This window comes from Ceratotherium simum, chromosome 11, assembly GCF_057802395.1.
Source record: "Ceratotherium simum simum isolate JZ-2026a chromosome 11, ASM5780239v1, whole genome shotgun sequence".
In the NCBI taxonomy this organism is placed as follows: Eukaryota; Metazoa; Chordata; class Mammalia; order Perissodactyla; family Rhinocerotidae; genus Ceratotherium; species Ceratotherium simum.
In genome coordinates, this window is record NC_141910.1 from 31,019,222 (window position 1) to 31,042,112 (window position 22,891).

A 22,891-nucleotide genomic window follows, 5' to 3' on the forward strand; every position below is an offset into this window, starting at 1 on the left:
CGATTTTCCTCACACACACACACACGAAAATATATACGTATATAAAATACATGGAGGTAGAAGTAAAAGTGTAGAATTTTGTATGCAATTGAAGTTAAGCTGTTATCAGCTTAAAATAGACTATTATAAGATGTTTTATGTAAGCCATATGGTAGCCAAAGAAAATACCTCTAGAAGATACAAAAAAGGAAAAGAAAAAGGAATCAAAACACACCACTGAAAAAGGTCAATGAATCACAAAGGAAGACAGAAAGAGAGGGAAAAAGAGACAAAAAAAAAAAACAAAAACTTCAAGACAAACAGAAAGCAATGAACAAAATTGTAATAGTAAGTCCTTCTTTGTCAATAATTAACATTAATGGATTAAACATAAATGGATTAAATTCCCCAATCAAAAATATAGAGTGCTGAATGGATTTAGAAAACCAAAACCCAACTATATGCTGTCTATAAGAGATTCACTTTGTATTTAAGGACCACAGAGGCTGAAAGTAAAGGGATGGAAAAATATATTCTATGTAAACGGTAACCAAAAGAGAGCAGAGGTGGTATACTTGGTATACTTACATCAGGTAAAGTATACTTTAAGTCAAAACTGTCCCAGAGACAAATAAGGTCATTATATAATTATAAAAGGGGTCAACTCATCAGGAAGATATAAAATTATAAATATATATGCACCCAACATCAAAGCACCTAAACATATAAAGGAAATATTGACAGATACGAAGGGAGAGATAGACAGCAATGCAATAGTAATAGGAAACTTCAATACCCCACATTCACCAATGGATAGAAAATCCAGATAGAAAATCAATAAAGAAACAGCAGACTTGAACAACACTGTAGATCAAATGGACCTAAGAGACATATACAGAACATTCCAACCAACAACAGCAAAATATACATTCTTCTCAAGTGTATGGGGAACATTCTCTAGGACAGATCTCGTGTTAGGTCACAAAACAACTGTTAACAAACTTAGGAAGATTGAAATCATACCAAGTAACTTTTCCAACCATGATGCAATGAAACTAGAGATCAAAAACTGAAGGAAAACTAGAAAATTCAAAAATATGTGGAAATTAACACACTCTTAAAAATCAATGGATCAAAGAAGACACGAAGAAATCAAAAGGGACATCAAATAATAATTTGAGACAAATGAAAATGGTAACACAACATACCAAAACTTATAGAATGCAGCAAAATCATTCTAAGAGGGAAATTTATAGTGATAAACACCTACATTAAAAAAGAAGAAAAATTTCAAATAAATAGCATAACTTTACACCTCAAGAAACTAGTAAAAGAAGAACAAACTAGGCCTAAATTTAGCAAAAGGAAGGATAATAAAGATTAGAGCAGAAATGAATGAAATAAAAAAAATTAGAAAACATCAAAGAGTTGGATTTAGAAAAGATAAACAAAATTGACAGTGCTTAGCTAGAAAGATCTAAGAAAAAGGAGAGAAGACTCAAATAAATAAAATCATAAATGAAACAGGAGACATTACAAGTGATTCCACAGAAATACAATTGTTCATAAGAGATTGCTATGAACAATTATACACTAACAAATGGGATAACTTGGAAGAATGTAGAAATTGCTAGAAACATACTGAATCATGAAGAAAAATAAATAGAAAATCATGCAGAAATAGAAAATCTGAACAAACCAATAATGAGTAAGGAGATTGAGTCAGTATTCAAAAACCTCCCAACAAAGAAAAACCCTGCATCAGATGACTTCACTGGTGAATTCTACCAAACATTTAAAGAAGAATTAACATTACACAATGTTATATGTCAAGTGTCTTTATTACATGTGTTTTTAAACACTTCTCTAAATGCATTACAAAGAACTATCACATGCATTCCCTGAAATAATACTCTTGTCAGAGTAGCTTGTACAGAACACTCACATACTCATGGTTAATACAAAAGAAAAAAAAGAAAACAGCATTTCTTCTCAAACTCTTCCAAAAAATTAAAGAGGAGGAAACATTTCAAACTTGCTTTATAATGCCAGAATTACCCTGACACCAAAGCCAGACATAGACACCACACAAGAAAAGAAAATTACAGCCCAATATCTTTGATGAACATAAGTGCAAAAATTCTCAACAAAATACCAGTAAGCAGAATTCAACAGCACATTAAAAGAATCATAAACCATGATCAAGTGGTGTTTATCCCTGGGATGCAAGAATGGTTCAACATATGCAAATTAATAAATGTGATATATCACATTAATAGAATGAAGGATAAAAATCATATGATCATCTCAATAGAGGAAGAAAAGCATTTGACAAAATACAGCAGGCTTTCATGATAAAAACTCTCAACAAGTTTGATTTAGAAAGAAAGTACCTCAACAAAATAAAGGCCATGTGTGATAAGCTCTCAGCCAACATCATACTCAGTAGTGAAAGGTTGAAAGCTTTTCCTCTAAAATCAGGAACAAGACAAGGGTGCCAACTCTCACTACTCCTATTCAACATAGTACTGGAAGTCCTAGCTAGAGCAATCAGACAAGAAAAGAAATAAAAAGCATCCAAATCAGAAAGGAAGAAGTAAGATTGTCTGTTTGCAGATGACATGATCTTATATACTGAAAACCCTAAATTCTTCACCAAAAAACTTTTAGAACTAATAAATGAATGTAGTAATGTTGCAGGATAAATAAGTCAATATACAAAAATCAGTTGTATTTCTATACACTAATAATGAACTATCTGAAACAGAATTAAGAAAATAATTCCATTTGCAGTAGCATTAAAAAGAATAAAACACTTGGGAATAAGTTGAACCAAGGAGATGAAAGATCTGTACACCGAAAACTGTAAAACATTGATTTAAAAATTTTTAAAAAGACACAAATAAATGGAAAGCCATCCATGTTTGTGGACTGGAAAACTTAATGTAATTAAAATGCACATACTACCCAAATCAATTTACAGATTCAATTCAGTCTCTATCAAAATACCAATGGCAGTTTTTGCAAAAATGCAAAAAAGCCATCCTAAAATTCCTATTGAACCATGAAAGACCCTAAACAGCCAAAACAATCTTCAGAAAAAACAAAGTTGGAGGCATCACACTTGCTGATTTCAACATATATTACAATGTTACAGGAATTAAAGAAGATGATACTGGCATAAAAACAGACTTATAGAACAATGAAATAGAATAGAGAGCCCAGAAATGAACTCATGCATATATGATCAACTGATTTTCACCAAGGCTGCCAAACACACAATGGGGAAAAGATAGTTTCTTCAACAGATGATGTTGGAAAAACTGAATAGTCACATGCAAAAGAATGAAATTGGACCCCTTTCTTATACCATACACAAAAATCAATTCAAAATGGATTAAAGACCTAAATGTAAGACCTGAAACTATAAAACTCATAGAAGAAAACATAAGAGAAAAATCTCATGACATTCATCTTGGCCATGATCTGTTGGATATGAGACCAAAATCACAATTAATAAAAGCAAAAATAGACTAGTGGGAGTGCATCAAACTGAAACACTTCTGCACAGTAAAGGAAATAATCAACAAAGTGAAAAGGCAACCTTGAGAATGAAAGAAAGCATTTTCAAACCATGTATCTGATAACAGATTAATATCCAAAATATATAATACCTAAAAATATCTAAAAAATATATATATATACAATTCAACAACAAAAAACCAAATAGCTTGATTAAACAATGGGCAAAGTCCTTGAATAAACATTTTTTCAAAGAAGACATACAAATGACCAGCAGGTATATGAAAAGATGCTCAGTATCACTAATTATCATGGAAATGCAAATCAAAATCACAGTGAAATATCACCTCACATGTCTTAGGATGGGTATTATAATAACCCCACTTCTCCCCAAAAAGACAAATAATAAAAAGTGTTGGTGAGGAAGTGAAGAAATTGGAACCTTTGTACACTGTTGGTGGGAATATAAAATGATGCAACAATTATGGAAAACAATATGGTTGTTCCTCAAAAAGTTAAAAATAGAACTATCTTATGATCCAGCATTTCCACTTCTGTTTAGAATTGATATCAGGATCTCAAAGAGATATTTTCACTCTCATGTTCATTATAACGCTATTCAAAATAGCCAAAATATGGAAACAACCTAAATGTCCATCAATATATGAATAGATAAAGACAACGTGGTATATACATACAATGGAATATTATTCAGTCTCAAAAAAGACTGAACAAGAAATCATGCCATTTGGAGATGTGGTTGGAAAGCCAAGTTGGAATCTATATTAATGTCCTAGGGCTGCCATAACAAACTTCCACAAACTTGGAAGGCTTAAAACAATAGAAATTAGTTATCTCACAGTTCTGGAGTCTAGAAGTCTGAAATCAAGGCGTCAGCAAGGGCCATGCTCTCTTCAAAGGCTCTGGGGAAGAATCCTTCCTTGAGTCTTCATGGCTTCTGGTGGTTGCAATTGTTGATGCTCCTTCGCTTGTAGACGCATCATTCCAATCTCTGTCTCCATACTCACGTGGAGTTCCCCCTGTGTCTATGTCTGTGTCAAAATTCCTCTCTTCTTTAAGGACACCACTCATTGGATTAGGGCCCATGTTAATGCAGTATGGTCTTATCTTAACTTGATTACATCTGCAAAGGCCCTACTTCAAAATATGGTCACATTCACAGGAATCTGGGATTAGGACTTGAACAAAATTTTTTGGAGGATACATTTCAACTCACAGCAGAGCCAGATTATAGATGACTTTGAATTTCCTGTTAAAATAACTTTTTTTATGTTAAGGGCAGTAGAGAGGCATGAAAGCTTTTAAGCAAGAGAATAGCAGAATAAAAAGTTTGCTTCAGAGGAAGGATGCTATTATAGTGGAGATGATCTGTAAAGGCGAAGAAGAGGAGAAAATCAGAAAACTCTAAAAATTTTGTCTTTTATTTTAAATTCGCAGCAATTTTTTCTTATATTTATTTTATGATTAAAGACCTATAACTATATAATTTCTAAAATCTGTGGCACTATCAAACAAGAAAATATTGTTATAGTAATAGGAAATAGTCATTTTAGTGTCAGAATTTGATTTATTCCTTTCCTTGATCTTCTAATGAAAAAAAAAAAAGACACTGAAAAAATGAATCCAAGGCCTAGCAGTGGCCTAGTGGTTAAGTTCCCTTGTTCCGTTTCAGTGGCCTGGGGTTTGCAGGTTCAGATCTTAGGTGCGCACCGAAGCACGGCTTGTCAAGCCATGCTGTGGCAGTGTCCAAAACAAAGTAGAGGAAGATGGGCACAGACGTTAACCCAGGGCCAATCTTCCTCAGCAAAAAAGAGGAGAATGGGCAACAGATGTTAGCTCAGGGCTAATCTCCCTCAAAAAAAAAAAAAAAGGAAAAAAATGAGTCCAACAGCAAACTGGCTAATGAGTTTTTGGAAGGAAGATCATAGTGATAAAGTGCCATTCTCATCACATCATATCAAGAATATGTACTGTCATCATGACTTCTCACCGTTGTTAATCTGACCAACTTCCTGAGGTAGTATTTATTATGCTCATCCACTGTAAAGTTACTCTTACCCTCACCCGACTTCATACTTCCTCTTTGGAAGGAAGTCACTACATTCAACCCACTGTTCCACCACCTTGAGGATGGATGAAGGAACTACATAAATTATTTGGAATTCTTCTGCGTGGGAAATATGTCTGTTCTCCCCCATTTCTTTATGTATTCAATCATTTATTTATATGAGTATGGACTCATGGATATTTGTTTTATACTTTAGGTTATAATCCTGTACTATATTATTTATGTTGTTGCTAAAATTGTTCCAGCTTTGTCCACTGGGAGCTCTTTCAGTTGGCTCCTGTGTCCCTTTGACATACTCCATCATTGTGACATTTTAAAACACTTACTTTTTTGGCACTACAAGATGCTCCAGGCTCATCTTGTATATTCCCTGCCCTAGTCCTACTATCAAGTCATTTCTCCAAGGAGTGCCATTTCCTTGTATTGAGGAATAATATTAGAAACCAAGATCTTGGTGATAGATGTGCTCATTGCTACTGGAGTGTCATTTCTTCTAGGCCCTCATAGTTGACAGAAAAAGGAAATAATATGTGTGCATACTTAATCATAAATATACACACATATACATATCTAAATATTTCTATATGTATCATCTGTATCTATATTAAGGTAAACATGAATTCAACCAAAGGTCTCCAACTCTAATACATTACCACAAGGATCATTCTAGCCTTCTGCTCTTGCTTGTCTGTGACCCCTTGCTCTGTCAGTGAGAAACCTGACTTCCATCATCTGCCATCCATTTACTTAATTGTTCAATTCCAGTATATATGTATAGAAGTTTCAAAATGGTATCCAATATCCCTATGGGAAACAACTTTATCAACTAGAGTACAGTGCTATGTATAGTTCCTTTTGTCTTTACTCTTGCAGGCTCCTTTCTTTTCTCATGTCACTTAGATCGACACCTCTTCCCTTCACTCCCTTCTGTGAGACTATTTTATATATTTGTGACACGGTTTTATCTTTTATCATAGTATGAAATCCTTTCAGGGATCCCCTGATCTCCTAATTGACTTTTTAAAAAAATATGCATACATTGAGGTTCATTTTTTGTACTATTAATTTTTATGGATTTTGGCAAACGCAGTGTCATATATCCACCGTTCCAGTATCATACATATTAGTTTTATTGCTCTAAAAAGTCCCTTGTGCTTCACCTTTTCAAACCTCCCTCTTTCTCAAATCCCTTGTTACCACTGATCTGTTTACCATCTCTATGATTTTTCCTTTTCCAGAATGTCACATAAGTGAAATCCAACAGTATGTAGCTTTTCCAAAAGTAGCTTTTTAACTGAACAATATATATTTAAGATTCATCTATGTTTTTGCATGGGTTGATAACTCATTCCTTATTATTGCTGAATAGTATTCTATTTTTCGAATGTACCACAGTTTGTACGTACATTCACCTATTGAATGATGTCTTGGTTGAAGAAGCCAAGTATTTTAATCCAATTGCAAACATTATTTTTTGACTCAAAATTGGACTGAAATTACTTAAATTCTTCAACAAGTAATTAATTCTATCTCTTCCTTGCACTTCCTAGTAACTTAACTTTTTATGTGACTGTATTGTTCAGTTTAAATTGAAAAAATTAATTATGTTTAACTTTTCTCTGATCATTCCAATGGATTTTGTTAAATACAACTAGTATTGTTTTTAAGTACACTTTTTTCAAAGTGTAGAGCCAGTATTCTACTTATGTGAAAATACCTTTAGAAATAACGCAAAGAAATAACAAGAAAAGCTACAAATCTCAAATATTATTTTAAAACTTATTTGTTTTGCTTACAGACATTTTCTTGCTTCAAGATAGTAACCCCACTCAACTCCTGGGATTTTTCTTATTTTACAAACCACGGATTTTAAACCTGTTTTTGTCACCAATTTCCAGGATAAAAATATTACTCAATCTCAAACTTTCAAATGTTGATTTTAAATTAGAGAATTTGATTGTAAAATGTTTTTACTTAGTATCTACATTGTTCTTTATACTAGTCACGTTAAGGGTGAGATGTGTCAGGGAAACCATTGATGGTGTGGAAAATCCCGAGAAAATTAGCTCTTTGAAGTAGATAATAGCAAAATCTAAATGTTAAAGTAAAATAAATATATGAAATAATCCTGAAAAAAATTAGCAAAAGAATTTCTTAATCATAATAGCCAGCATTTACTGGGAACTTATTATATGCCAGATACTTTGCATTCAATAAATTACCTCAATAATTCAAGGGAAAGGTATTGTTATTGTTATTATTATTCCTACAGATACTATTTTAATTACAGAAAGAAATTGAGGTTTATGTAGGATTATGTAAATTTCATAAGTTCATATTGTTAGGAAGTAGCAGAATTATTTTCTAAATTAGGTCTGTATGGCTTCAAATACCATGTTTTGAGCCACATTTATCTATTTCGGTGCTTCCTTCTGTTCATGAAAATGTAGAATCTACAGAATATCATAACAGAATATGTACTTGGTCCTTACTGGTCATAATGAATATATTTTAGATTTTCCAATAAGACTGAGAATACAGATGTGCCCATAAAATGATGGTGTGCCTTGGCTGACCTTGGGAGGATAGACTTAAAGGAACTAGGTTTGGCTATTCTGAGACAACTAATTGGAGGTTTATGGCTTTTAAAATTAGTTCTGCCACCCTGCCTCCAGCTGGCAACAGATGCCCACAGGCATAATTTCCCGTAAGGCACGGTTTTTCCTGTGATCTTTCTCAGGAGTCATCCTATAGTAGAGAGGCTGAGCAGCACACTGAATACTTAAAACCACAGTAACAAATGAAGAAATAAATTCCTGTATCATTTGGAAGAGATCTAACTGCAAACTTACCTCACTCCTAACTTTCACCAAAAGAATATATGGAGGCAGAAAGAAAAACTCAATGGTTTGTGTGTTTACCATCTTTACATGAATTCTCCTCTTCCACAATACATGGTAATAAAAATTCAAGATTGGCTTTTCTCGAAGTGAGTGGTATTTGATCATACTAATTGTAAAGCATTCATTCTCAAGAAATTAGAAAATTCTAGTATGCAGAGTCTAAGTTAAAAGGTGGAACTATTGTCACATGTTTCAGGAGAATATTATATAGAGCAGAAATCAGATTTTATGACTTCTGGAAATAGCTCCAGTTTCCAAGAAGACAATAATATTTCAAATCCAGAAAGTCTCTGCCACTCACACATTCACTGAGTAGAAACAATAACCATCTATTACTTCTGTCATGAGAAGAGTGATACGACTGAAGGTATGAAGGTTTTATATATTAAAAAAAAACAAATACTGTCTAATTTTAGAATTCCAGAAAGCTTTTTAGATGATGAGGTGGCTAATAATGACATTATTATTAACATAGCAACCATTTATTAACTACCATTGACAGTGCCAAGTCAGTTTATGATTATATCATTCAATATTTACCACAGATATATGTGATTTATATTATTATCTATATTTAAACAAAGGAGGAACTAAAATTTAGAGACATTAACTAGCATCATCAAGGACACAGAACTTGTAAGGATGGCACTCTAAGTCTGATCCTATTTAACTCTAAAGCCTTTTTTCTTAATGACTATGTTATACTGGGGCAATAATGCTCACACTGACCCCCTTCAAAAATCAATTTATTGAGGTATAATTTACATAAAATACAATATACTCGTTTAAGGTGTACATTTAGATAAGTTTTGACAAATTTATACAGCAAGGAAATCATGAGAACAACCAAAATATAGAACATACCCATTACCTCAAAAAGTTACCTTGTGCCCCTTCTGATTCAATCCCCCATGCCTACCTTATTTTTTGGTCATATTTGTTTTTTCTAGGGATTCATATAAAGGAGATGGTATAATACGTAGTCTTTTGCATCTGGCTTTTTTCACTTAGCATGATATTTTAGGTTTATTTGTGTTGTGTTTTGTTTCAATAGTTCCTTCTTTTACGTTTCTGAGTAGAATTCTACTCTATGGATATAAAACAGTATGTTCATTCACCCGTTGATAGACATTTGGAATGTTTTTCCAGTTTGGGGCCATTAGAAATAAAGCAGCTATGAAAATAAAGTACAAGTCTTTGTTTGAACATAGGTATCATTTATTTGGCAAATGCCGCGGAAGGGGATTGCTGAGTCTTATTCGGTGAGTGTATGTTTATGTAAGAAACTGCCCAACTGTTTTCCAAAGTGGCGGTGCCATTTGGCATTCTCACCAGCAACGTGTGAGAGCTCCACTTGCTCCACATCCTCATCAATCCTTAATATTGTTAGACAGTTTAATTTTAGTCATTCTGATAAATGTGTAGTAGTATTTCATTGTGGTTTTAATTTGCATTTACCTGATGATTAGGGATGTTGAGCATCTTTTTGCATACCTTTTGATAAGAGTTTATTGAAATTTTGCCCATTTTTATTAGGTTGGTTGTATTCTTATTAAATTATAAGAGCTCTTTACGTAATCTGGATATAAGTACCTGTCATATACATATAATGTGATTATTTCTTCTGTTCTGGAGCTTTTAATTTTCTTAATGGGTATTTTTAAATTTTTTTGGATGAGGTCTTATCTATTAATTTTTTCTTTTATGTTCTATCATTTTCCAGGCCTAATTAAGAAATCTTAGCCTACACCAGCATCATAAAGATTTTCTATGTTTTCTTCTAGACATTTTATAGTTTTAGCTCATAGTCTTAGGCCTATAATGAACATTGAGTTAATTTTTGTGTATGGTGCGATGATGAATGTTCATATTTTCAAAAAGGGGGTATAATTGTTTCATCACCAAATATTGAGACTACTCTCCTTTTCTCATTGAACAATTTTGTGCCTTTGTTGAAAATCAATTATCACATATGTGTGTGTTTATTTCTGAACCATCTATTCTATTCCATTGCTTTATCTATATATCCTATGCCAATACCACATTGTCTTGATTATTATAGCTTTATAGTATGTCTTGAAATCAAGTAGTGTAAGTCCTCCAATTTTGTTCTTCTTTTTTGTAATTATTTGAGCTACTCCAAATTCTTTGCATTTCTTTACAAATACTACAACCAGCTTGTAAATATCTTTTAAAAGTGTCTGCGGGGATTTTTTTGCGAGGTAGGTGGAACTGCATTAAATCTATAAGCCAACTTGGAGAAAACTTCAATTTTAACAATATTGAGTCATCTAATAGTTAAGCATAGTAGATCTCTTTATTTATTTAAGATTTCTTAAATGTATTTCAGGCAAGCTTTATTATTTTCAATGCACCCTTAATCTCTTTTTTTAAATTGAAGTATAATTCACATACAATGTCCTATTAGTTTCAGGTGTACATCATAGCGATTTGATATTTATATATGTTACGATGTGATCACCATGACAAGTCAAGTTACCATCTGCCACCATACAAAGTTATTACAATGTTATTGACTATATTTTCTATGCTGTGCATTACATCCCATGACTTATTTATTTTATATCTTGAAGTTTCTACTCCTTAATCCCCTTCACCTATTTTTTTTTTTTTTTGTGAGGAAGATCAGCCCTGAGCTAACATCTGATGCCAGTCCTCCTCTTTTTGCTGAGGAAGATTGGCCCTGGGCTAACAGCTGCGCCCATCTTCCTCTACTTTATCTGGGACGCCACCACAGCACGGCTTGACAAGCGGTGCGTTGGTGTACACCCGGGATCTGAACCTGTGAACCCTGGGCCACCAAAGCAGAGCGCTTTGGGCCGGCTAATTAATCGCTGCGCCACTGGGCCGGCTCCACCCCCTTCACTTATTTTAGCCACTCCTCAACTCCTCCATCCTCTAATATCCACTAGTTTGTTTCCTGTATCTATGAGTCTGTTTCTATTTAGTTTTGTTCGTTCGTTTGTTTTGCTTTTTAGATTCCACATATAAGTGAAATCATATGGCATTTGTCTTTCTCTGTCTGACTTATTTCACTTACCATAATACCCTCTAAGTCCATCCATGTTGTTGCAAAAGGCAAGATTTCACCCATACTTTCCTTAATCTGCTAGAGTTTCTAAGATAAATCCATCAATTATTACCTTTTTAGTATCTACACAGATGAAATAATTATATTTCCTGTCTTTTGACTAGCAAGATCACTATGAAGTCTTGGGCCTTAGGGAGAGAATACACTAAACATATTTCTAAATATCAGTGGTGATGAAATCCCACTTGGAGGAGGACGTGGTATTTGAACTCGCACAAGCTAGAGGCTCAGGTTTTATTCAATGTGCATGTACTGAGTTCCTGTTTGTATGTTTGGTATTGTTTTAGATGCTGGGGATATAGCAGTGAACTAAGATGAAATTCATGTACTTCTGGAACTTTAGTTCTGAACTTTTATAATGATAGAGCATCACTGATATTACCAAGTTGATTATATAGTCAGATTGTAACAGTTCAAAGCAAATGGGATGAGCAAGATCAAATCATTAATATGTGGAACAAAAGGATACTCTGAAGATGATACTTATTAATGGAGAAGAGATCTTAAAATTATAGTCATATAAATATTATCAGCCTTATGTAGTGTTATGTATTAACATTTTTCAAAACCTGAAATTGAGAGGATGGCTGGCTCTAAAACATCAATGATTTCTCAATGATCGCAGTGAAGGAAAACATTAATAGTAAACTAGTTTAAAACCTATCTAAGCAGTATTAGTCATCAAAATGACCTTAATTATATAGCCCTGAAATTTGAAAATATGGAATAAAATATACTGGTTACAATGAAGTGATTCACACTGGGTTCAGTTTTAGATTCTAAAAGGAGGTCATAGTAGTTCAACTAAAATTATTTTGTTAAAGCTAAGTCTAATTTATGCTGAACCACTAAATATGTGATTGGTGAGAGTGAAAGGTTTATTGTATGTTTCTGGTTATGGTGGTTTACAGTATAATTTGCTGAAAAACATAAACTGAATAGCATATTTGACATTAGAACTAGGGAAAAGCAACATAAGACTTAAATGAAAGTCATACTATCCTTACTGCTATGGATTTTAAAGAGAGAAACCCTAATATTGCTAAAATTGTCCACCTAAAAATTAGCCCACCATTACTAATTTTCAATATAGATTTAAGAATATCTGTAAGGCATGCTTTGAAATTCATTTAGGAATGTAAACTATTTTTAATTAATATTTGTTACTTACTACACAGAATATTTTAGTATATAAATTATTTTATGTAGTCCTTTCAGCAACCTTATAGAGTAGATACTACCATCTTCCCATTTCATAGATGAGAAACTGAAGTTGGGAAGGTTAATTTATACTCACAGTTTCACAGCTAGTAAGAGAGAGCTGGCACTTGGATTCAGGCACATCTGGCTTCAAAGCTCATGTGTTTTGACACTGCACAACTCTGGGCAACAATTAATGTACAGTGAATGAAAGATAGTAGAGCTTATGGAATTTTGTTCCTCTAAAAATTAATGCTTCAGAAACAAGCCTTAAGAGCTATATCAGTATCAGTAGCTTTGCTTAAGAAGTTGAAGGAAATAATATAGGATGTCATGGAATGTAGGTGGTTGGTTATCTTAGTTTCTTTTCCTAAAGAACTGGGAATTACTTAAATGCTGTTACCCATTTAAAAGAGAATACTTCTGAGTATCTCTTACCCATTAAGGTTTAAATATTTTTGGTTAATTTCTTAAAAGTAGGATTATAAGTCCAAGCTGATTGCAAAAGCACAAGGATAAAATCAAGCTAACAAGAAAGCTCTGGGTAATCATTGTTACTGCACCTGCACAAAAATAATGCTATTGGTGCTTTAAAGGAAAAAGATAAAATTAAGAATTATATTAACATACTGCTGTGAGAAAATTGAATGATAAACACAGCATTAAAACATAAAAATGTAAAGACATATAATAGAAATGTTGAGGTCTAAAATAATAAGAATTTAGAATAAATTTTATTTAGCATTAAAATAATAACTTGGAAGGGCTAATTAATGTAAAAAATAAAAATATTGAATTGAAACTTATTGCATCTGAAGATAATGAAATAGTTTCTGTTGCCATTTTGTGGAGGCAGTTAAATTGAAGTGTTTTTAAATTTGAGGAAAAAGATTGATGAAAATGGGAAAATGAGTTAAATTTTAGATTAAATGTAATAAATTCACGGAAGGATCTTACGATTACTTTTATTGCCCCAGAAAAGATTTATAAGGGGTTGGGAATAGACTAGTGCAGAGCCGTCAATAGCACATTATCAGTAGAGAATACTTTTCAACATGGCATAGAAGATTAGGAAAGGACACATCGAAAGTTAAAGAAGATATTCAGAAGAATAACAGGAGATTAGATTTATATGGTAACTTCCTTAAAGTAATGACTTTGAAGTGTCTTTAAAAAGAGAAAGATAGCAAGTCAACTGTTTTTCATGTACATTTAAAGTAATAGAACCAATGGCCCAGGCATAGGAAACAGCGGGGGAGAGAGCAGACTCTCCACAGCACACAGGGAAGATGAATGCAAAGGGAGGTATGCCCAGATTTATGGACAATCCAGTATCGATGTTCCATACCAGACTGCTGAACTAGATTTGCTAAATAATTGGAAATGAAGTTTTAAAGACATTTGAAGGGAAACATGGGCACATTGCATATCTTTCCCCCGGGTCAGAGGAAATCAACATAGTATCAGCAAAACAGAAAACTAAATCGGTTTCTTGGAGCTGATGGAAGAAATTAGTACCACAATTTCCTTCCGGTTGCAGTGGGCCCGAGAGTTTGTTTGTAAACACACTTAAGCTGTGTCACTTACATTCAGCCACTGTGACTGAATGATACTGAGTTCCCATTCAGTCCAAACAGCATGGTCTGTGTGGAATGCAGCAGTGTGGCTGCTAGAGGCTTGGAGTGCTCAGCAGCAGGGACTGGGCCCATTTGCAGACCACGGTATATAGTGATTTTGTGATGACATCGTCTAATCAGAAAAGTTAAAAAATTATTTCAGTCCTGAAGTGTAGCAGGTAAGGATTTAAGTTTACAAACTCAAGAAATAGAAGCCTTAGAAAAAAATATTTTATTGTGGTAAGAACACTTAGCTTGAGATGTACCCTCTTAATTTTTTAAGTGTATAGTACAGTATCATTGACTATCGGTACAATGTTGCACCACAGGTCTCTGGAAGGTATTCATCTTGCTTAACTGAAACTTGATGCCCGTTGATTAGCAACTCCTCATTTCCCCCTCCCTCAGTCCCTGGCAACCACCATTCCACTCTTTCATTCTACGCATTTGACTGTTTTAGATATCTCATATAAGTGAAATTATGCAGTAGTTGTCTTTCTGTAACTGCTCATTTTACTTAGCATAGTGCCCTCAAAGTTCATGCATGTCATCACATATTGCAGAGTTTCCTTCTTTTATAAGGCTGAATAATATTCCATTGCATATGTGTATACCACATTTTCTTTATCTATTCATCTGTCGAAGGACATTTAGGTTGTTTCTGTATCTTGGCTGCTGTGAATAGTGCTGCAATGAACATGGGAGTGCTAGTACCTTTGACATCCTGATTGTAATACTTTTGGATAAATATCCAGAAGTGGGATTGTTGAAAGCTTCTTTTCTGGAATTGAAGTGACTCTATTTTGAGTACATTTCCTCAGAGTCCCTTGCCAGCTCCTGTGCAGTGCACAACTCCCTGCAAGCCCTACATGTAGACCATGAGTTGCAAGGTGTCTCCCAGAGCTGTGCAAAGCATGTGCCCTGCCATCTTGTCAGGATGAAAAAAATAATAACCTCAGCCAGTTCGGGACTTCTAACCCTACACTCCTTTCCTCCTAAGGTTGTCTCTAAATAACAGGGCATGGTGGGGATCACTCATCTGATTTTTTATGTCATTTGCATCTTGACGTGCTCACATCTCTGAAATATTATCTGGTGGTTCTTTGCTCAATGATCCTTGCAAGTTGCTGGTATGTGGGAAACTGTGAGGAAGAATGTGTTAGGCCCTCTGCTGGAGGTGGGGGTGAGATTATAGTTTATAATTGATTTACAAGAAGTTTTTCTTATATTAGGACTCTCAAGGTTTTCTATCCAAAGATTTTAACATTATATGACTCGTCATTTCTTTGGACTCTGCTGGTAGCATTTGCCAGTAACTACCGATGGATTAAGTAGAGGTTGATAATTGAACACCTGAAGTACTAAATGGATCTGTTCTGCTAATCTTGGTTCAGTAATGTTATAATTTTATAAAATTTCACTGTCCCCTAGTGTTAATTCTGAGCTGAAGCTTAACACATATATAACTGGTTTTGAGCTTATGCCTTGTTTGAAGCTGTAATTAGAATTATTATTTAGCAGTATTGCATTCTTGTCTCTTCTAGTAAACTATATTCTTTATCTATCTATCTATCTATCTATCTATCTATCTATCTATCTATCTATCTATCTCTCTCTCTCTCTGTCTGTCTATCTACCTACCTACCTACCTATCTATCCTTTTATTTTCGTGTAGTAAAAATTGTAACTTGAACTGATTTATTTTTTCTTTATTGTAACCTAAGACCAATATTTGAGTGACAGTTGCCACTCCTCTAAACCTCACTGGTAATTGTCACTTTGAGCAAATCATTTAACTTTTCTAGATCTCAGTTTTCTCATCTGCAAAGTGATTTTGTAACAAATAATTCCTAAAATTTCTTTGAAATCTGTAATTCTATGAATTTATAATTTTCAGATATTGAAAGTCATCAACCGTTGGCATGTTGATGCTTGAGTATAGACAATTGTTACATAGGAGGTTGCTCAGTTGAGGCCTCAAAGAGCTTGGACTCCAGTGGGAAGGGTATAGTTATCACACTCTAAAGCATCACAGTGGCTACAGTATCACGTATGGCCAGAAAGAGTGATTGAACCAAAGTACCTCTTGCTCAGCAGACCTGAACAGTGCTGTAATAAATCACAGTGGGTTTAAACAGAAAGGCTGGTTTGGAGGTAGGATCTATGTTTCATAGCTAGATAAACAGCAACAACGAAAGTAAAATTCACAGAAAGGAAAATGAGGAGTCTTAGGCAATGATTTTGTAGAAATTAGAGAGGAACTAAGTCTTCTAGGGTCTTATGTCAGTGCTAAAGAATTAGTAATAAAACAATTAAAAATTGAGAGGCATTGAAATGGGTAGGCAAAGGAGTGACATAATTGGGTTTGAGTTTTAGGTTAACTGTACTGATGGCAGTGAGAGTGGATCTGAAAAGGCTACACCGGTAGAACAGAAAAGGGAAGAGACAGGTTTCAACTGAGGCAGTGGGTGGAGAGACGGGATCACAAGTAGATCTAGCTATGAACAGCTGGTGAAGAGGGTGTCAGGGGAAGTTACGGGGATAAAGACAAGCACTGCATTCTGAAATTCTTCATGCATGACTTTCCTGTCTCCTCAACCAGATCATACCCAGCTTGAGACTGGGGCCTGATATCTATTTCTTTTTTATCCCCCATAATTTCTAGTAGAGACTGGACTCATAGTTTTTGCTCAGTAAACATTTTTCATTTGTTTTGGCAAATGACACCAGAATAAGATCTCTGTGAGCCATTATTTTGACCTGTTAGTATTTTGTATACTTGTGTGCTGTCACCCTATTCCAGAGGCTTCCTGACATGGTATTGACTATTACTGGGATCTTTGTGAAATTCACTCCTCTTTATTATAACATCAATAAACCTGACATGATAATAGCTATTAATGCCAATAACGTTTAAGTGTTTTACTGCAGTCATTATGTCATTGAGATGCTAATTGACATTAATACTAAACCCAATTTATGACTAATTTTTTTATTGCTGTTTTATGAACTCAAGTTCTCCACGAAGGCAAGGAAAACACTGCACATAACTTCCCTGTTCCTTCTATCTCAGTATGAAAAAAATAGTTGAATCTATTCAGAGTTTCCGACTTGTCATTTCACTATAAATGTATTAAACTATTTCACAAATGCATATATATACACATATACATATATATTCATATATATAACATTTCTGATCTGTTGACATTGACCAATGGCTTCCAAACTCAGGGCCTTTATGTAGTAAAATCCATGAAATAGTCTCATTAGTTCAAAAAGTTTGATTAATAGGAATCATATATTTACTCATGACAAGGCGACAGGAGCTATTGAACCACATTTCTTGTTTTTGACTAGAATTGTGTATCCATTCAATGTGGTGACAATCTTTATCTCCTTTTTATTTTTGATTAATAGTTTAACACACACACACACATACATTCACACTTACACATAAGGAAAACCTTTATTTAATATGTGCCAATTGGTAGATCAAATCCTTCAAAACATGAAATCCAAGGTGAATAAATAGTAAATGAGATCCTTGAAAGTAGAAAAAATTAGGATCCAAAAGACATAATTATGCTGTGGCATAATACAGACTCTCTGAATTTATGCCTAATCAGACAACAAGTAGATGGAGTGAATTCCTCAACAAATGTTCATTAAGCAATACTCTGCATCAGGAATTGTTTTTGGTGCCCAAGACACATTAGTGAGCAGAACAGAAGCATATCCCCTCTTAGTGGAGCTTATGTTCTAGTGAGAATGAGATTTTATACAGTACTGCCAAGAGGCAATTTACTGGATTGTGGAGTTAAGAAACATTGATGATCTGGAGAGGAGGAGGAAGTGTCTCAATGATAGTATTAAAAATGGCTATAAAAATCAGAACACAATAGAGATTTCTGCATAGCTGTTGTAGACGTCCTGCTTCTTTTAGCAATTTTTTGCAAAGCTTGTCTCTTTTTCTCTCTAACAATTTCTGTTTCTTGATGTGAAAACTCTTTGCAAGGCCAGGTATTTCTCATTTCCAGAGAATTATATCATTCCTCTGGTGACTGAGGTTATTTTGTGGGTGGCCTATTTTACACCTCTTCTGTTACACATAAGGGCAATTGTACTATATGCTGTGTGCTATTTATCAATTAGTTGTATTGTGAAAGGGACAGAAGATGTTACATATTGATGACCTGAGGCTTTACTCCTGTTAAATTATAAGCTTTTGTTTCTTTTAGAACAAAATATCAAGTGAAATTTCTGTTGGAAATTTTATCTCTGGAATCTACTCCTGTCAAAGAAAACAAAGCCATAATCTGTAGACACTTATGGCTCTTTCATAAAAGCACTATAGCATCTAAACTCCCAAAGCATTTGTCAGTTGGCTCCATTTTATTTTATTCAGATGAATAACAATATTTTAAAATAAAATTTTGTTCACTGCAATGCTAATAGAGATGACAGAATGTCTGTTAGACAATGGTCACAAGAGTTATATCCTTTAAGAAAACAGAAGAGGTGGTATGCTGAAGGATTAGCTTGATAATTATAACTAAAAGAACATGCATTTTGTAGAGAAATTTGACCAGCATGATTCAGGTCACATGTTTACATGAAATAAACTTAGTAGGCTGTCATTGAATTATTCTCATTTGTTACCTCCATAGACATAATTTTAAAGCAAGTGGAGCTAATTGCATGCATATGGTATTAATGTTTAATCACCCTGGTATTTCATTATCAATGAATGTTTTATGTGATTTTTGTTTTTAGAATTTTCCCTCTGAAAACCATAAAATAATGAAGAAAATGCATTATAAAATATTATATGTCATTTATATGTATTTTAAGTTGGGACATGGTCACAAAGGGACTCAAACCATTTAGGGATATCTCCGATTTGCCATTGTGTTTAAGTGTGTACACAGTTAATTTCAATATTTTTTACATGCAAATGTTCTACTCATCTAGCAGTTTCAATATTTCTAGAACAGATTGTGAAAGCACAAATGAAGTATAAAATGAATAATTCAACAACTGAAATGGATGAAAGAGATAGGAGTTGTCTTATTTAGCCTAGTGGGTAGCTTACATTATAAATGGAGAAAAATGCATTCTTTGTGTTTCCCAGAGAGCTGGAGTCAGGAAACTGCTCTGGCTAGATTTCTCCCCAACCAGTGGTTTCAGGGGGCCAGACTCAGGATTCTGCTTAGGAAGGCTGAGAAGAGAAACAGTGAAAAGATGGAATGCCATGTGAAGCATGACCTAATACCTCTCCTGTAACCTCCAAATCTTTAGTAAATTTAATTAAAGTGACAAGATGCATGACTTAGTAATCTTTTTTCTTTAGAAAACTGATACTGAGGCAAGACGGCAGGAGCAGAGACAAGGAAACAGTGGGGAAGCAAGGATGCATGAATAGAAAGTAGGGCATCTATATTGCCTCAGGTTGTGCTAATAGAGTTTGGATGAAGTTCACAAGGGAGAAGTTGGCTTCACCTGACAGGGCTTCAGTTATATGAAGCAGTAACCGCCTTCATTCTTCCTACCTATGACTTTCTTCTCACCACCGTGACTTGAGTTATCTTTTATTCTCAGTAACTTGTCAGATGTTCTGCTTTCATAAAACTGAGATTTCCAGCAGATATCCAAATAGTTAAATTCTTTATTGCTATTCTAGGGTGCTTCTGTGCTAATTTCCTTACTTATTTTAGCAAAGCTGGGTCCATATCTTCTATCTTGGCATTTTATAATACACTTGTTTAATGATGGCTATAATAACAAATCACATTTTACCATCCTTCAATATTGACTAAGTGAGAAGTGAAGCATTCTGCCTCTTCACCACATCTGTATGCACCAGTAATGCACCCCCACTATAAAAAAGCATCAGTATGAGATAACTGATGCCTTTTATCTACAATTCAGCTGATTATTTAAAAAATCCACTAAGCTATGTAAAGTTAAGGGAATAGCGTTGTTAGAATTATGAGTTTTTATGCTAGGGGTTTGGGTTCAGAAGACAGTGGCATAATCAGAAACTTGCCAGTGCAGTTCTTCAAGGTCATATTCAATCTTAAAGTCTACAAATCCAGGTGGGCTGATTTAGACAATTTTCCAGGCAGCTGTAAATAGGCACAAAACAGATGTATTGGGGCAGGAATGATTCTGGGGTCTGTTGCTACATGTACACTTCCAGAAAGTCCTTTCCCCTTTTCTTCTTTTTACTTAGAGGACAATTTCTCTCTCCTTTTGGAGGCTCCTCTTTCGGCATCTACTCTTGCAAGAAAGGCCACCTTCCATGATGAATTTCTGTCGCTGCCTATACTGTGATGTGAGTAGCAATTTCTCCCATTAACAAAGTAAAATGCAAAAACAACACAAGTCTAATCTTTACAGGGCACCCTGTTACATTTAATATGCCATTTATTTCACATTGGAGATGTCTAATTAAATGGATGTAAAGAGATAAGAGACAGATTGAATTAAGCAGATCAGTGAGCTCAGATTGTGTGCTATTTGGCTATAATTAAATTCTGGTTTCATCTTTGGCCATATAGCCTTTCGTGGATTTTACTAGGCCGTTCCTCTTTCATTATGTGATGCATTTTCATGATGGAGATGCCAGTAAAGTTCTCCAGTCTTTAATGAAAAGGGGATACTTTTTAATACCTAGGGGTCTTGAGACTAAAGACATTTGTTTTTGTGGGAACCGTAACTGAGAAGAAAATGGGAGGAAAGTGACAGTGAAGGGCAAGTATTGATTTGGAGAGTACACAGTTCAGGAAAAGGGAAGGAGAAGAGATGAGGAAGTCCTGGAGAATGGAAGGAAGCCAGGGGCCAACTGCTCCTCCAGAACTGCGAATCAGCGAGACCTAAAGCAGAAAGGAGTGGTGACAGTTGACTCAGCAATAAACCAGATTACTCTAACGTTCTTGATCTCCCTAGCTTTATTCCTCCCTCCTTTCATTTCTCCATATCTTCCAGCCATCTTTCATGGAACCTCCTTTTACTATTTACTGAGCAATGCTTTGTTGCAAACTTTGGGGTAAGTGCTAGGGATGTAAGGTGACATTGACCTTGAGGAGCCAACTGATATTTATGATAAAAGTATGAGAGGATGAGTACAGGGTGCTTGAGGGGCATGCAGAAGGGGACATACCTCAGGATTAGGGGTCAGGTAAACCTTCTCAGATAGAGAGAGAGAACGTGGTGGCTCTGGGGTTTGTATGAGGGGCGGTGTGACTAGAACCCAGAGTACTTGGTTGTGTGTGCTGAGGGGAACAGTACACCAGAGGAGTGCATTACAAGGCACAGTGTAGAGAGACAAGGTTCAAGAGAGAATCAGGGACTTATCATAAAACTCTTTTAAAAAATATAATAACTTGGACATTATCCTGAGGACGATAGGGACCTGTTGAAGGATTTTAATCAAGAAGTGACATGATTAGATTTAAATTTTCGAAAGATCACTTTGGCTGCCACATAGAGAGGGGATCAGTAGGAAATGAAATTTATCTATTATTCATTAAGGTATTAAAATTGGTCAGGGAGAATTTTCACAGACAAGATGTCTCTTCATTTATTCAAAAAATTTAAAAGAGAGATTTAAGCTCTTGTTTTGTGACTTAGAAAAATCGTAGTTAAGACAATTGAAAATTAGAGAAGGAGCGACCATATTTATGCAGGCATAGTTCTTACTTCGCAGATTTGAGAATTATTTTTATAGCAATTTCTTTTCCCCATAAATCCACCTTTGATCACTAAAATGACAATTATCATTCCATTTGCACTTGTTCTAAAAAAAATCAAGGGGAATCAGCATTGTTTTCCCTCAGTGTCTTATCTGAAATAGAAATGGACCCATATAAGGGCCTGTCATAATAATTCACCAAGGCTTGACTAATATTTCCTGTTTTAGGGTCCTGCTTGGTTGGTGAAGACCAAACACATTCCAGCCTGTCTGACACTAAGCTCTGAGCCATAGCTTAGGAACCCCCAACTGATAATAGTGATCATTCACCATACTTGGGTTGTGAGATGCTCTGGTTTCCATCACAGGGCCATTATTTCCTGCTTCAAGGTCTTTGTGAATAGTATAGTGACAAGACCAACTTCAAGGGACTGATATTATGAATTGGCAGGTTGGAGCTTTTCTCCTTCCAAGACTAGTCACAGAGTCAGCATTTGACTCTGCTTCCTCAGGAGAATTGTTCATAGCACAGAATTCTCACACGTTTAACACAGCTGGCACTCTGGCCTCGAGAGAAACTAGAAAAAGATTGAGGAGGATAAATGGCAGGTAGGTGGAACATAGGCTAAGAAAGGGACCTAGAGAATAGAAAATCTCATTATAAATTTTGGGACATTTTACATCTCTGGAGGTTTCTTTTCACACTCAGCCAAAATCTGCTAAAATTGCAAAGTAGCATTATTCGATTATTAGTCTTCCTGTGGCCACATTTAT